The following is a 17441-nucleotide window of genomic DNA, read 5'->3' as shown; positions in this document are numbered from 1 at the left end:
GTGTGTGTGTGTGTGTGTGTGTGTGTGTGTGTGTGTGTGTGTGTGTGGGTTCACTATTTAGTGTGTAGAAGACAGAAATGTGTATTCATGCATGCGCATACATATGCAGAAATGGAATGCTATGAAGTTTGTGACTTATCTTTGCAGTACTTTTTGACTAGCTTGCATAATGCCGTCCATGCTGTGTGTGTGTGTGTGTGTGTGTGTGTGTGTGTGTCTATGAGCATCCTTGTGGAACAATTCCAGTATATTTTTATTTAGAGTAAAATAAAATAAATGTATTTTCCCATTTATCAGCATCTTCTATCCTGTAACATATTTATTATAATGAATGGAACATCTTGTATGGTGGCATCCTGTATACCAGGAGGCATTCATATACATATTTACCATTACATGTTTTTGTATAATTCCACCCCTCTGTTGTTACATTTAAGAAGGAAAACCTTCACCATATTTGATTCCTCTGTTTCGTTTAAAGTACTTTTTAAGTATGGCTTTAATTGTTATAGGTTCAGCATTTAGCAGTAATGATAGCTACTGCTTTTTAATTGCCATGAATTTCTCACAAAACAGATGGTGAAACAAGCGAAAGATGGAGCAAGATAGACACAAATAGTTATCCTGTTTTTTTAAATGTAAGAGAGGAAAAAATAAATGAATGAGTTATTATTAATTAACATATATCAAATTATATTCAACAACGATATACAGTATGTATTACATGCTAAACATCTGTCTCTTACTGAGCATGAGTCATGACTGAGTCATGACATGTAACATGTGCGACAAGTGTGTGTGTGTGTGAACAGCATCTGTTAGTCTGTCAGCGCGCCTCTTGAAGGTGCTTATCAGCAGGACCAGTGATGGGTTAAATACCCCATGTCTTGATACTTTGATCTAACTGCTGATGGTTGGATGGGGTGGAGGATGACAGCATGGGAGATGAAGGGAGAAGGGGCGGGGGGGGGGGTAGACATGGATGCTGATGTGCTCGAGGTAGGTGGACGGAGAAAGTGTTGCAATGCAGATAAAGAGATGAGAGGGAGAGACTGAGTGATCGACACATAGGATAGACATTAATACAGTGACAGTAGATTGTATCACAGTCTGTTTAATCTGTTGCAGTTACACAAGGCAAGGTTTTCATGTAAAACGACTAAATGTCTGTAAATCTGTAACCCTTATTATACACTAGACAACGCAAGTGTTTGATGGTTGCTATTCTTAGAGGCATGCCACTTATAAGGCGAAAAAATAGCAAAATATTACTTAATCAAAAGGGCTGACAGGCTCAGCTGTGTAGTTTCAAAAGCAGCTGTCATTGGCCTAAAATGTTAGCATGTAAAAAAATGTTCAACTATTTTGACATTGACATTCCATTCAGCACCAACGTAATTGCCATTTTGAGAGCCAAGCCACTAGCTTACACTAGTCTTATCAGCTTAAATCATGAAGTGGAGCAGCAGTAGGGAAGAGCGCCTGAGAAGCTATATTAAACGTTTTTTTTCCCCCCCAAATTAAATTCTGTCGGCAGGTTCTCTGACAGGAAATCATCTCTGTTCGGAGGAAGTGATCAATCAAAACCTGACAGTGAAATAAAAACTGAATTCTATAAATGGTAACAAACGAGCACTCTGTCTAGAGAAAGCTGGCTTCACTAACATTGGCTACTTGACCTCTGCCACTATGATATCCTTTGGCCAGGTTGGTAAACATGAGTTAAGTGTATATTACATAATTCTTGGGAACAGCAATTCAGTTATCAAAGAGTTACCTCTTGCTGCCATTTTTTTTAAAACTTCAACACCCAAATATTCGTATTTCTTTTGACAAACCTACCCAGTGTCTGGGACTTATTAACTCCTTTCAAATGTCCATAGCACGGCATCATGTGTGGTGTGCTTTTCTTAGTGCCTGACAAGTTTTGGAAAAATATTTTTGGTTTACAAGGTTTTCATTTGACAGCTCAGATAACTTTGTATAATCCCAATTCCTTGTACAGTGTTTTCATGTTTATATTCCCCCCCATGCTTTATTCTATGACGTTTGCTTGTGGAAAAGTTTCCACAGAGGATCATTAAAGATTCATCTTCATCTTCATAGTGAGAAAAGTCAGTCAGACAGAGAACAATATGGAAAATAACACAGAGGAAAATAGGACAAGACAGAAAGGAGAAAGAAATGTACAGACTGAGGCAGACAGACGGATAAACTAAGCCAAAAAACAGATGCTTGGCCCTGGTTCTCCATGTCCTACTCTATAGTATCTGGCTCTGTGCACTCCAACCCCGGTCTTTAAAGCCGCAGCAGGAGGTGACACTCTCAGCTCTGCTGCATGGCTTCTATATCAAACCTCCCCAGTCTATTTGCCTTCTGTAGGGATTACACTCAACACTCATTTTTCACATTCCGCTCATTTGGGCTAGTCCCTTCTGTGTCTCCCTGGCTCAATCACTGTGTTTGTGTGTGTATGGGACTGAGGGAGAGTGTGTTGTCAGGAGAACAATTGTGTTTGTCTGTATATATCCGCATGTTTCATTTCTACCTGTGAGGCTACTTTCATCCTCAAGAGTGTCTTATTTGGCATGGAATGCATTTTATTCCTCTTAGTGACTGCATGCTTTCTGATTGTCTTGGCAGCCACATCAAAAAGAGCAGGCAAAGTAGACGGTGTTTGTTTTGGAGATCTGGGTCCAGGGTGTAGCACAGGAAGACATCGGCATGAGACCACTCGTTTCGTCATCAATTTATTTAGTCGAGTAAATCAAGAGTGGGATTGGACAAAACATTTGAAGCTGTTTTGATAGGCTGCATTTCAGGTCAGAGAGGAAGAACCGATTTTTCTTTGGTATAAATATTAGTTAAGCAGAGCTGGTGAATAAATGAAGTTTACAACAATGTAGCCATCACAGAACTCTGACTTTCTACACCGCATGCTTTCTGTAAAGAAACTTGACAGAGGCTGGGAGATTTCTCTAATGTACACCCTTGTATAATGTACATTGGTACTTAAGAACTTCTGTTAGATTCCCTTATCTACTTTAACATGACAGATACATCGACCGATTTGTAATTTCCCCCATACTAATCAATGTTTCTGTTGAGTAAACAGTTCTAGCAGAGAAAGTGAACCTTTTTGTGGGAGCCAAAATGCCTGGCTTTGAAATACTGCTGGAAAAGCGTCTTTGCCTCAGGCAACTTACAACATTCACGTCAAGCATTTTGATTGAAAATGCTTGATGCACCTCATTTGTATCATACTTGCTACAGTGTGGAAAGTTTTGCAATGGCAGACTCTGTTTATGCTTAAAAGTCACCATTGCTACCTGATTTGCACCAGCACCACTGGGATCGAAGAACAGCTGTAGTTTTCAAAATGGCGGCATTGCTTGGCGCGTTTGTCTTCATTTTCCTGTCCCTTCTTATACCAACCATCAGCTGGGGGGTACCTAAAGTGTGGTCATGGCAGCAAAGCCAGTTTTCACCACTCCTTTGGTCAACAAAATCTGGGGCTCTTTGGCTGAAGCTTTTCAAAACTGGATTATTTGCCAGAAGGGCTATTTGGAGCCTTAGTATCCCTGTAGTGATTAGCTAATGCATAACCTCTGGTGTTTCTGTCTTCTTCCTGTCCTCAAGGCATTTTCTGTAGACATTTTCTGAGTGCAAGGGAGCATTCTTGCAGGTTGCACACTTAAGTGTGCGATAGGCATGATGGCCAGTCTGGGATTGCCTTTAAATGATCTTCCGATCCTGAGAGGGACACTCAGAAGTGGTGATATGAAATAAAGGATTGCTTCGCTGAGTTGCGTTCCAATTTTATTGTGTGTGTGTCAGCTGGAGTGAGAGAGAGAGAGAGAGCGAGATTGGTTTCCTGCAGACTATAAGCAGGAGACATTCAGTAAGTCAAGTGGTTCCTTGGTTCTTGAGGATCTTTCCAAAGAGCCTTTCAACCTGTACTGGCTGACCTCTCAGATCTCTTTGACATCAACTCCGACAGAGCGCAGTTGCATGCTTTGACTTTAGCTATGACAATGAGTGATCTGCATGCCCAGCCAGCTCCTCCCAATGGTATAATGATAAGAAGGTATTTGTGACAAGTGCCACACTCAAAATCCATCCTTCATGTCTGAGAGCATTAGAAGGTCATTGTCTTGGGTGATTGAGCATGAACCATTCTACCCTCATCCCAGTGGGGATGTTGCATTGTTTTTGCCCCACTTGTGGGTTGGCGTCTGATATTGAATGCAAGGCCATGTTGAGGCGCAGCAAGCAGCTCCTTCCTATGGGGACAGCGTTGTTGGTTAACTGTTGTTTAAGGAGCTACTTGCCAATTGGCTATTGAATGCATAGCCTTCATGTATTAGGGGTTAAAAAAGGCAAATTCTGTATGAAGTGGTACAAATGTGGGAAAAAGTATCTAATAAGGAGCTCCCAGTATTTTCAAAGGATTTTGTAATGACGAGAGAGTATTTAAACTTAAATAGAAAAGTCACGGTCAACTTTGGGGTTGGGAACAAGCATCATCTATCAGCAATGCAGAGCTTCCTTCTATAAGTCTCTTGAAGATATGATATAAAATTATGCAATTTCACAGTTAATTGCTGCAATTAGGAGAATTATGGGTACTAAAACTGGGGTCATGGTCCAGTAAAGCTTGATAAACCCTGCTATAGAGCCCTGTTAGAGGGCTCCTTCAGAGACTACAGATGCGTAGCTATCGACCTTAGCTTTGCCCTGTTCAGCCCGATTGATTTCACTATTCCATAGACTTCTCTATTTTCACTGCAGCCCTAATCTCTCTTTGCCCTGTCTCACTCTGGTGGCTATACCTTACATTCAAAGTTTTGTTTGACATTGTATGTGTGGCTGCTTTGGGGCAGTTTTCTCTGTTGCATGTTCAGTACAATGTCAGCCAGTTGATCCAAATCTGACAGTGAGGCTGCTAGTGTCACTCAAGCACTTTTGTTTTTGCACTCAGTGAGATCTTGTGTGTTCACATCTGCTTATAAAACCTACAATCTACCACTGAGTTCTGCCTTTTTGAAGAGAAACAGCAACCAAAGAGAGCATGAGTGACAGGAACAGAAAAAGGCTGTTATGTTGTGTTTGCTGTTGCAGCCGAGTTTTCTACAATGAGCCCCCACAACTACCACCCACTCACTTGACTGAAGTATTTGCAGCAGAACCCTTGCATCGAGAAATGTCTAAATCATTTTTATTTTTTTATTTTGTATGTTTTGGAGTGGCAATATATCTTTCATGAGTTTGATTTGTTAGGTCAGGCACACTGCTACCCGCTACACCTTGTACTAACAGAATGGTGGAAAGAGATGAGGTTGCAAGTCAATCTCTCTTTGTCAGTGTAGCTGTCAACGCCAGTAGTTTGTGTGCCCTTTGTATGTGTATTTATTTGTGTGAATGTCTATTTGTGGGCAAAGTGGAAGGTGGCCAAGGATAAAGTGTTTCACTGTGGCCAAATGCACATGTTCCTCTCACATTATTGTCTCTTAGTCAGGTGTGACAGGGGGAGAAACGGATAGAGGAGACAAAGCAAGAAGGCCTGAGTGCACAAAAAGACATGTCCAGCCTCATAATCTAATTTGATATCCAATTTGTTGAGTTACCCCCAGCCCTGTCCGTTCCCCCCTCTTTCTCCTTCGCCCTCCTTGATCCTTGTCAAGGCATCTCTCTCTCTGTTCTCTACTTTTCCTTTCTTGAACACCATGCTCTTGCCAACTTTTTGCAAGTGTATAGCTGAGGCAATTTTAGCTTAAAGTACACTGCTTACCTTGCAGCTTGCATAAGCAGCTGTGTGTGTGTGTGTGTGTGTGTGTGTGTGTGTGTGTGTGTGTACCCTGGCTTGCTGTCTTCTTAGCTTTGCCTGACAGTGTATGTGCAAACAGGATTACAAACAGACAGTTGACTGTGAGAGGGAAAGAAAACTGGATTCAGGGCTTCAGGATAATGTCTGCTACACTCTTTTAAAAGGGTGCATCATTAATTATTATAAATGTTGTGTCAATAGGTGTTGATATTCAAATGCAGAATCTTGTAAGTAACTTTGTGGATTCTGAAAAATTCATTCCACTGACTTTATAAGGCTTCTGCATACTGTATACAAGCCTGTTACTGACGATAATGATGATCTATTTTACTGATGAATTTCATGGCATTCTCAACCAAAAATAAATAAATAACAATACAGGGAGGTTTCTTTATTCATCTGATTACACTCTTTCTTTGTAATAAGATGAAATTATAATCAATTTTGGCCATTGCATCTTGGTATTTGTCCGCTGCCACTGACTGAGACATTTTTAGGCGACCAAAGTCGTACAATTACTGCTGGGAATATTCTAGCACTAGTCAGTCACATTGTCCTTTGAGCTTCTTTCTTTAAGATACAGTAAACAGTATCAAGCTGAAACTACCACACTAGGTTTTATAAACCTTATTCAGCCAAGTGACAAAGCTCTGTTGGGTTTATTGAAATGAACTGGGTTGTACCTGCAGGAAATGGGAGGGTCACGTATACATTAATTTATTCAGGCCTTTACTAGTGGTCCCAGAGCAACTGCACTGCATCAGCTGAGGGTGTAATCGGTCTTGACATTTAAACAGCTTGTCACTGGCCGCCTTATTTAATTGAAGGTGGAATACTACCCTTTTAAGACTCCTGTGTTCTTTGCTTTCAGAAGGGTATGTGTTTTTTTTTCACCAGATTTAGCCTTAGTTACCCTTCCGTCAGAGATTTACAAGTGTAGAGTGAAAATCCTGCATCAAAGTGTTTCTCACCAGCTTTGTTGGCAAACCCTGAGTTTTGAAATTTGGCTGAATCAGCTTTGCTCGATACTTAATTTGTTGAAGATAGTTGTACTCCCAGCTTAGGCTCAGCAGCCTTCAGTTTGGTTTGGCTGTGTACATCCTAGATTTCTGCCTTCTTGTCTGGCTTGCCTGGACAGCTCTGACTTCTGCAGAGGAAGATGAGGAGTGCCATACGGCCAGCTATCCACTTGGTGACCTGGCATACAACAAAGATTTGTAGGGGTATTTTAAGGGCAGTTCCATTATTTTTTAGTAACTACATTCTGTGTCATGCATATACCTTGTCATGAGTTTATAATTCATATCTCAGCTCACATCTCTTTTGTCATTACTGAGAAAATGTGTAAGCATTTACTATGTAATCCATCACTGCCACAGCAACATTTGATCTGCTGCTGCCTGGGGAATGACTGTGTGAGAGATATGAACTTGGGGTGATAATGTGCAGGGGAATACAGATGGGGAAACTTTGCCATCAACAGTGCAGAGGCTACTTTTTGTACTCATGAACGTTGCCCTCATCTCTCAATGCCTTAGGTGACTTCCCTGGTTGTAATATCACGTATATGTTAATGCTTGGAAGGCTATGGAGCAAGACGTGATTCGCTATTCACAGGGGGTAAAGTCAAATCTATAAAGTAAATTTCATAGCCATACATTAGAAGGGTGCCGGCATTTACTGTCTTGCACAAATATGCCTGTGTGTGGGTCAGACCTTTTTAATATGACCGTACACATAATGAAGTCATCTACTACGTGCACATACTTAAGCTTAACCTTTACCACCATGAAATTCAGCAGTTTCTCTTTTATAGCACTTGCTTTGAGGTTAGAAGAAAGATGGTAAAAACATTCATTTGAATGCTGATTTTAATAGTATAACTTGTTTTTGTGACGCTGGCTCGCAATATTTACGTTCATTAGTTCAGAATGAAATGGCTTTGATGTAGTTTTTATAGTATCAAAGGATAGCACCAGTAGTTATTAAGTGCAGTTAAAATGAACCGTCGATAAACTTAGAGGCCAGAGTACGGAGCTGCAGAAGTCGGTTAAAGTCACTCTCGCAGTCATGCTGTTTAACGAAATCTAGATTTAATATTCAGCTCCAAAGCTGTAAAAGAGAAAATAAATAGTTTCTTGCCTGCTCCTTTATCTAGAGTGCCATGGCAATAATGTAACATGTCACTATAGCTCCTTTTCATTACATCTGGCTATCACATAGACCCAGTCAAAAATGAATTAGCTCAGCCTGGCTGCTATTTTCAGAAAAGACAGAGAACTGAAAAAGTAGGATGATCAGTGACAACTCCAGGCTTACTGTTGAGGTAAATCAGAATTATTAAGCGAGTCATGTAGGCATCCCTTACCTCGGCAGTTATCGCTAACTAAATAATTTGCACCGTTCATGTTATGCCTCAAGATTAACAAATTAAAAAGCCTTTTCCTGTTTCTGTGATTTAATTAAAGTTGGCCTACTTTCTCGAGAGCAAATCAGGATTTTTTTATTTTTTTTTTTAACCAGCAACCAAGGATGAAATTACTCGAAAGACAGCTTTCAATAGAAGTTTAGGCCACTTTTATTCTGAAAAATGTAAACTTTTTAAAAGCTGTGAATAGCCTCCAGGCCAAGAGTATCTGTAGCCTAGTTATCAATGTCCAAGTGTCGCCGCCTCCCTCTGGAGTACAGTCGATAACACCGGTGAAGCAACAAGAGAACCACAATGTTGGTCACTGAGCAGATTGAACTTCAACAATCCACTTTCATTTTCATCTAGCTGATACTGCGAAGAGACAATATCGGTGATAGATTTTGGCATTGAATGTGACCAGACTGACGCATAATAAGTCAGTGCTCCTCTTCACTGTGACACAGTGTGTCTCCATTTCCCCTAACGCATGTTCCATTTAGATTTTTGTTTAATAATGAACAGCTCCATTACAGAGACTCTGGATTGCTTTATTTGAAACAACGGAGCGTCCCTGCAGCTCACACTTTAGAATAATTTATAACATGACAAAACCATGAAAGAGGTGTCTATTAGCTAGTCATTGTCTTTAACAGGACATATTTGGGGATTTTGAGGACAACAGAATAAGAAAATATATTAGTCTTGACATGTTTGATAATAAAAATGACATTGGTATGGGGAAAGTGTACGGTAGAAAAGGTCTGCTGCATTAAATACAGTGAATAGACACGCACTGCAGATGAAATGCAGTGAATTTACACAGTCAAAGTTTACCAGTGTGTCTCATTGAGACATGTCTCTGTCCAAATTTGACGTGCGTCAACTCTCCCTCGCTGGTATTACAGTTGCCCCCTAGATGGGCACATCCCTGCTACTGTGCCTAGACTACCTATTCAGTCTGTGCAGCTATACCTGCATCAAATGATGTGTGTCAAATAGTAACTCCTTTAAATTACTTGCATTTTCTGACAAAATTAGATCCTAACATGTAAGTAGGTGTGTAGTAGTGTGTGGCTATTATGCTTGATATATCATTTAAAGTAATTTATGATAACTCCTTACGATTGACTAATCGATGAATCGACTTATCGTTGCAGCTCTAATTACATTTTTTGCTTTCTACAATACTTTCACATTATAATTATAATGTGATTGTGGTTATGGCAAATAATCAAGGTGTGGGTACGATTAGGCAACTAAAAGCCTTGGTTAAGGTTACGCTAGGGAAAGATTGTGGTTATGGTAAGCAAAAAGATGAATGTTAATAGAAGGTTTGTAACCCCAACTCGGCTGCTACATCCTTACTTTGTGACTTACTACATAAAGGAACACTGTGGATAAAAATAAGGAAGACATGGAACAGGCTTAAAATGGTTGGCTAGTTTTTCTTATTCTAAAAGAGTTCAAATGTTAACCAGATGTTTTGCATATGCTTAGTTTTTTTTTGTTTTGTATATCTGCTTACACCTATCTCTTGAAAAGGACCTCTGCATCTGCACTCTTAAGCTGTTTTGTTGGAGGAAGAAATGTTACTTTTACCAATGGAAACGGCAGATCTATCCCATCATAGCAAGGTCAGCTCTCCTCTCCTCTCCGTGATGGACTGATGCCCTTTGTTGATTTATTTTCTCGCAGCTACCAGAATACAGAAAGGCTGATGAAAAGCAGAAAGGCAAATTTGTAAAATAGAACAACACAAAACATTTAAAGAGTTTCCTGAATGACCTGTCAGAGCTTATTTTTTGAAACATCTATTACTTGTTTGTTTGGGCGTTTCTCTGAAAAGGCATCATCTTTCATCCACTTCATTCTCAAATGCTCTCGCTGATCTAAAACTGATGGCTGGCAGGTAAATACGGTTAAGCATAGTTTGACCAAACACCTTTCTCGCGGGTTTTATGGAGTGATAAAAAAAATGACCTGTTTTCAACAAAAGCCTGACATTTTATTGAAATTGCATCTGGGAGGAAAATGAAAATCTGTCCCACAATCCTGCAGGTCTGGTTGGTTAAATATTCCCACCTCGTGTTGACTGCAGACGGGCTGTAACAATGGGCTGCTACCTCAGCCTCTTCATTTTTCAACATGACATTGTCATATTGCTTAGTTCCTCTTGAAATGATAATCAACGAAATGATGATGGTAGTCCAATAGAAAGACAGAAAGTCTTCAGTAAGCCACGGGTGCAGAGTAGAGTAGATTGTCATTTGACATAGAAACACAATGATTAAACAATTTGATAATCATTCGTAAATATTTTATCTTAAAATTCTCAAAAGAGTTTGGTATGTGGCATATAGTTTTCTTCCTCTTTCTAACTCCCTCCTTCATTGCCACTCACTCCACTACTATATGACTTCTTCTTCTCCCCTGATATCTGCTATTGCTCTGCTTCTGTTCATCAACCTCTCCCACTGCATGACTCCTATAAAGGCAATTCATTATTATCTCATTTCATTATTCCATCAAAGTGCTAGCTCTTTCTGGCTGTCTCTCTTTCTCTGTGCTCTAGATGGAGTGAGGAGTTATTCGCCTGCAAAGCTTCTTCTTCCTTCATTATTTCAATCTAAACTCATGGTAGGTAGCATATTAGTTTTATAGTGCCAAATAACACTTAAGCGGATGCTTTATAAGGATTTGTCGTTTGTCTAACCAATTGATTTATGACCAACTATTTGGTAAAATTATCAGTTCCTGTCGAAAGACAGTAGCAGAGTTAAGTAAGCTTTTGTTAATTAATGTTTTTTTTCACATTACAGACGACTGAAAAGTACAGAAACCTATACGCATTCCATTTAGTTTTTAATACTGGGGATAGAAATCAAACTGATTAAGAGCCACTAGCAGAGATCCCTCCACGGCTGGTTACTTTTGCCCTGGTTATGATGAAAACCATTACATATTTATGTAGCCCATTTACTGGTCAGTCTTTCACTATTTTGGGAATACATGAGCAGCTCATAGTGTCTGCATTTCTAAAGTGTCAAGAACCCAGGAAAACTTTGCCAGTGGCACTTTTCATAGTCCCTACCTCCATCAAGCTAAAAGCTTTAAAGTTATTTTAGCCTTTTTGCAGATTTGATTTATTCCAAACAAGTAATGCATCAGAGATGCCCTTCTAGCAGATTGTCATTGGATTGAAATGGAAAGCATGAATATGAAAACAAGGACACACTCCGAAGGAGTCCAAAATAAATGGGGAAAAATCAGTTTAAGTTTAAAGGGTGAAAATAGAAGAGAGTGGACTTCTTGTGACTTCTGTATGTCCTTTAGAACAAATGTCTCTCTTGGCTGTAACAGCGGTTCTTGGACATGATGGGCTGTGGTTCAACAGAGCGTAGCATATTTATTAAGGCTCGTAACTCTACTTTAGGATCATTGACCAAAATCATAAATCTCATAGATAATGCCATTATTGTGGGTTTTGTTGGAACTACTGGACTGTAATCCTGTGAAGGGTGTACGTCAGTTTTGAATGAGCGTCATTGAAAAAAACACCAACACAAGTTGTTTGATGGCTTCAGAGACGTATACAGATGCAGATTTGGGGTCCGTGTTGCTACGACCTTAATTTTTGAATTGTCAAGACATCTGTAACGGACACATTTTGCAAAAGGCAGTCTCACTGTCAAGCGAAAGTATCCCTTTGTTGTTCAGCGGTACTGTACAAGCGGTGATAATGCCGAGCAGCTCCCAGGTGTGAGTGTGTGAATTAGTGTGACTGTTCCTTCACATGCAGCTACTCCCTCAGGTTTCCTCTGCAAATAGGAATGTGACCTGAGCAGCCCTTCCCTGTTAAAAGGGTAAAAAGAACTCCCCGTGCTCGGATCCTTGAGAAGGAAATTAACAGATTTTAAGAGACAAAGTGAAAATAAGGACATAAGGTTTGCTGCATTCTTAAATTTGATGTGAATAGTTTACAAGCGCTTTTTGTGCTTTCACTGACTGCTGAACTTACTCCATTCTTTCTCTTTTCTATTCTCTGTTTCGTTTGTTTCTAGCTTTCAAAGGGGAGTTTGGTTTGGGTTAAGAGTTTGTGCTATTACGTAACAGAACACCTATATTGAAGCTCAGGTGTATGCTACATTAAGTCTATTGTATCACATACAGTTAAGAGGTAGCTTACCATCTCAGGGTGTAAGTCTGTACACATATGTTCATACTTTTATTTCACGCCTCTGGCTTTAAAGAGGGTGTTCCCTTGTTGACAGAGATGTTGAACTGAAGTGAACTGAATTGTGTGAATAACCAGCAGTACACACTTTGGTTTCCACTCCTAACCAATTAATTGGGCTTTAACGATGCTGTAATTATTCAGTTTTTTATGCTGTCTTTCTAATGCTGTGATTACTGGTCTTAATTTGAAATGTTCTATTTCTGTTCTTATCCATATTCCAATATGTTCTGCTTCCCCAAAACGCATCCACAGCCCAAATCTTTGCCATGCCCCTCTTCCTTCTGCTTATCATCTCTAACACAAACCCTCACCCTCAAACAAAACAGAAATGCCTTTTTGGTGACATAAAAGAGTTTAACTTATGTTCAGCAGACCGCCTCTTCGCCTCACCCCTCGTCCTTGAGATGATTGTTTCATCGGTTCTGTCGTGTTTGGCACCAAATCAAGGACTGAAAGCCTGGCTTTGTGCCGTGCTGTAGATGCTTAGTTACATTTTAGCTGCCAGAGGTCATGGCAGCCTGGCTCTCTTCAGATTGAGGTCTTAACGTGCAATTCATATAGATGCAGACCTGCTATTATAAGCCATTCACTGATACTACTTACATACTTACTTACTAATAGTGGTTTTTAGTATGTAATTTAAGATTGGAATACAAACCAACTTGCTAGCGGCATGGCTCTAGAGATGGAAATGATGGCCTGTCTATCGGTTGGTCGGTCCAACACTGTGGTCTGGACTGAAATATCACAACAACTATTGGACGGATCAGGGATGCACCGATACCAACTTTTCAGACCAAGTACATGTACTTATATTTGAGTGCTTGCCAATACCTAGTACCTTTATGAGTACTTATTACTACCATTACAGTTCTAACAGTGGCTTTGAAAACACGTTTTATTTTCATCAAATATTCCTCACTTTCTGACCATAACAAATTAAATAGATAACATGATGCTGTTGCTGACATTTAGCTTGGGTCTCCTCACGGGTCTTGAGAAGTTCTAGCATTTATTGTACACACACTGCACTGCTGCGTTCACAGCTATAATGTTACTGCAGACCTCATACTTACCATCACACACACGCTCTCTTTCTCGAATGGACACTCACTAACGTTACACCGGGCTTGCAGTACGCTGGCAGAAACCATGACGGAACAAGTCAGGCAGACACAGCAGCTGATAACCTCGCAGCCGATCTAATTGATGCGCTGGAGGCTTACTGATGACTGCCTGTTTTAAGCATACACTGGGTTATTACATAACTGCTTTTTTTGCTGAAAATATCTGTGCATGTGATTAACTCCTGATAATAATCTAAACATCTGTTTAAGACCCCATGAAATGGCATTCGTTCTGCAGTGCGCGACAGACTTTAAATTATGTTTTGGATATTTATCAATTCGATTGTTTGAGATTTTTTTTTTCATAAAGTTATGCTTCACTCCATGAAAAAAACTTTCAACATATTTTACCGATGGGGTTAGAATATGTGGGCTTAAACTTTGATATCCCAGGAACAGTATCGGCCTTGATAGGTATTCGCCGATCAATGAATTAGCCATAGTGACTGAAATAGGATAATAACACTTTAGATGAGTAGCCCAAAACAACAAATTGTGGAAATAAGCATTAATTAATTGCTGTTATTGTTACTACCTAGTCTTGTTTAACTAATGTTTAAAGCCGCTGAGAGATTTCTCAGCCCTTACCAGAGCTGCATTGTTTGCAACATGCAGCTTTACCATACTGACAGTAATTGGATAGTTGAGTCTACAGAGCTGCTACTTCCCACTTCTTTTTTTCTGTGTGAGAGCACAGTGCATGTGTGTGTGTCTCATTAGGCACGGTTGAGGCAGGGATCACTTCCTAATCCTCTAGGGGTCATGCAGATGTACAAAGGGAACAGATGACACAGCACACAGGTCCATGTTGTCTAGAGAGAGAAGGTAATTAAGGTTACTATCAGTGTTTAACAGCCAAACACTGTAACACTATTGGAAGTGTCCAGTGTTTCACAGGGAATGTAAGGTCGGTGTCCTCAGCTCTGACAGGAAAGATGATAGTGAAATCGGATCAACTGAAAATATTTCTAGCAGCCTTTCAGAAACAAAGATGACCTTTGCATTGATGGCTTCAGCTCTCAGGCCACTTATTCAGGTTGTGAAAAGACACGCTGGCGACACTGTAAACAAACAGTGTAGATTTTTTAAATGCGAGACTATATAAATAACACAAAGTAAGAAAAAATGCAGTTTTCCTCTAACAATGAATTCATGTGCAGTAGAAAAAAAGGATGGGTATTTATTAATACCACTACTTTTATTGATACTCTTATTGGTTCTTTTTCATTACTAAATAACTACTTTTTAAAAAAAAATACAGTTTTTAAGAAAAGAATAACTTCAGAACAGGATTAGAATATATTTATTATTTCCGTTTGATGTAAGCCTATGTTTGGTCTTGTGTGTGACGGTCTAACGTAAGGGTGCAGCTCTGTGTCTGTCCACAGCCAAAATTACATTGTGCTGCAGAAAACTAATAATATTTTGGGTGCCCATTTATGGTTGCAGTACCTTGTGTGGTTGCGGTGACTCACACTGTCTCACTTTGCTCACTTTTAGGTGTGTTTGGCTAACTTCTAACAGCTAATGGAGTGCCTATGCAGACGCTGCTGTACCTCGCCGCCACTCAGCAGCTGCTAAGCCGGCAGACAGCTTGGTGAGTTTACCTTTGTGTTTTGGCACGATTGTATGAAGTGTATTATATGATTACTTTGAGCCCATTGCTTGTATAATGTTACATCGTAGCATGTTTTTGAGTTTGAATGATGTCTTTAGACGATGCCTAATGGCACTGTTTGCATTCATTCAATCACACAATACAGCAGTGGTCAATGCACACACACCTGACGGAGATCTGCACTCTACTGTGTGCACCTTCCTAGTATTTAACTATAACTAAATGTTTGTTTCTGGAGCAGCAACAGTAATGTTTCCAACAGCAAAGACACTATATAAACTCAATATCTTTCTGGAAACAAATCTAAAATGTCCTTAAAATAAATGATATTCCTGAGTGCAGTTTATAAAGGAAGATGAAAACAGACATCATTCAGTATCAGCCATGCCTCCTGTCCTCTATCCTCCTCCCTCTGCTGATGTGATTCACTGCCTGCAGCTATCGCTGGTAGAGGGAGGTGGAGCTGCTTTGTCTCAGCCAGAAGTTTACATGCATTTTTGAGATATATGGCAAAGTAATAGTAAGATCTGCGGTTTGATCTCCCTTTAGTCCACATGTTTACTGGCTGTGTCATTGGTGTGTCAGTGTGTGTGAATGAGTATGAAGATTAGATCCTGATTGGCAGGTTGGCTTTGCATGGCAGCCCCTGCCATCAGTATATAAGTGTGTGTGTGTGTGTGTGTGTGTGTGTGTGTGTGTGTGTGTGTGAGTAGGTGAATGATGAAATGTGGTGTGCTGCATTGTGACTGTCAGATGACTAGAAAGGTGCTATCTAAATGCAAGTCTATTTATTTGGTCTGGTACGACATGGTGGCTAGTGTTAGCTAAGGTGAGCGCCTTCTTGATGTAGATATGCTGTGCAGCTAACATTACTAAGTTGACTTTTATGACTCTTCTCAACTTGTTTTACTAATATAATGTTAAATCTTCCCTTATTTGCTTTTTTAACTTAATCACATAACAAATTTTATTTATTTTTTTATTAAAAAAATGTACGACCCGTAGCCATTAAAAACAAGTAAAGTACTGAGCGACACATTTGACAGTTTATATGCAAACTTGTCAGTGCTCTTTGGTGGACAAACTAAGTCATAGCAACACTGTCTCTAAATTACCTCAAATGTACAGTAAGCTATCGGTCACCGTTTGCATGCATGTGATAGGCTCAAATCTGCGGATCAATCAGGCTCTCGTACTTACGGAACTATACAACAAGTAGTGAAAGCTAACTGGAGCTGGTTGATTGTTGTGGTGAAGCGTCATGGTGATAAAGGCGACATAGCCTCGCTCATCTATCTCACTGTTCAAGGATATGTACGAGTCTCTGCTCACTGGTGTCTTCGATGGTGTTTTTGATGGACTGATGATCTGTCAAAGCTGTATTATGTATCCAACAACCACATGTCTATTTTATAATTTTTCACAGTTGTTTTACACATAACAGAGACTAATGTCTTCCAGCCGTTACATTTTACAAGTCCAATCATGAATCTGAGCGCTTGCTTGCTTGAACCGTCTCCTCAGAAAACAAGATGCTGCCAAACCCATTGAATTGTAAAATCAAATGTTCTTGTGATTTACAAGCAACACAGTAGAAATGTAAATTAGTAATCCATGGCACTTGATCTGGGATACTCAATACTCACTGCCAGTAGCAAGATTCATTTGGATTGACTAATTGGTAGTCTTACTCACAGTTTCATGATGCACGAAGCATTGCATCTTTATGGTCATGAGTCATTTGGCCTGCTCATCTATCCTCACACCATCAGTCACAGCTATTAGGATTACAGCAGACAAATACATAGTCTGTGAAAACTTATGCCAGTGAAGTGAAGTACAACAATAATCGGGAGATTGTACATAACAGCATCTGCCTTTTAAACAAAACTAAACTTTTACTGCACCCTTTGAAAGCCTCTTGTTGCAGTAAACCTTTATTTTTTCTTGAATTAAGCTCAAGCATTATGTCGCTATGGTCTTCATGGTTACAGTGGGATTGTCAGTAAAAATTGCTGAGGAAATATATTTTGAAGGAAGCAGCTGTTACTGAGGAAAACATAGACGCAAAACTATCAACAGCTCTAACACGGAGACATGTCCCGTCTCACTCGGGGCCCTCTTATTTAATCAGGGTCTCAAATGGTTCCCCTACATTATTGCAAATGTTTTTGTGAGTATTTTATCTTGCTGTTTGATCTGTTAGTATTGATTGTAATTTC

Source organism: Anarrhichthys ocellatus, unplaced genomic scaffold (assembly GCF_004355925.1).
Source record: "Anarrhichthys ocellatus isolate YVR2014 unplaced genomic scaffold, GSC_Weel_1.0 scaffold46, whole genome shotgun sequence".
Classification (NCBI taxonomy): Eukaryota; Metazoa; Chordata; class Actinopteri; order Perciformes; family Anarhichadidae; genus Anarrhichthys; species Anarrhichthys ocellatus.
This window is presented reverse-complemented; position numbering follows the sequence as displayed.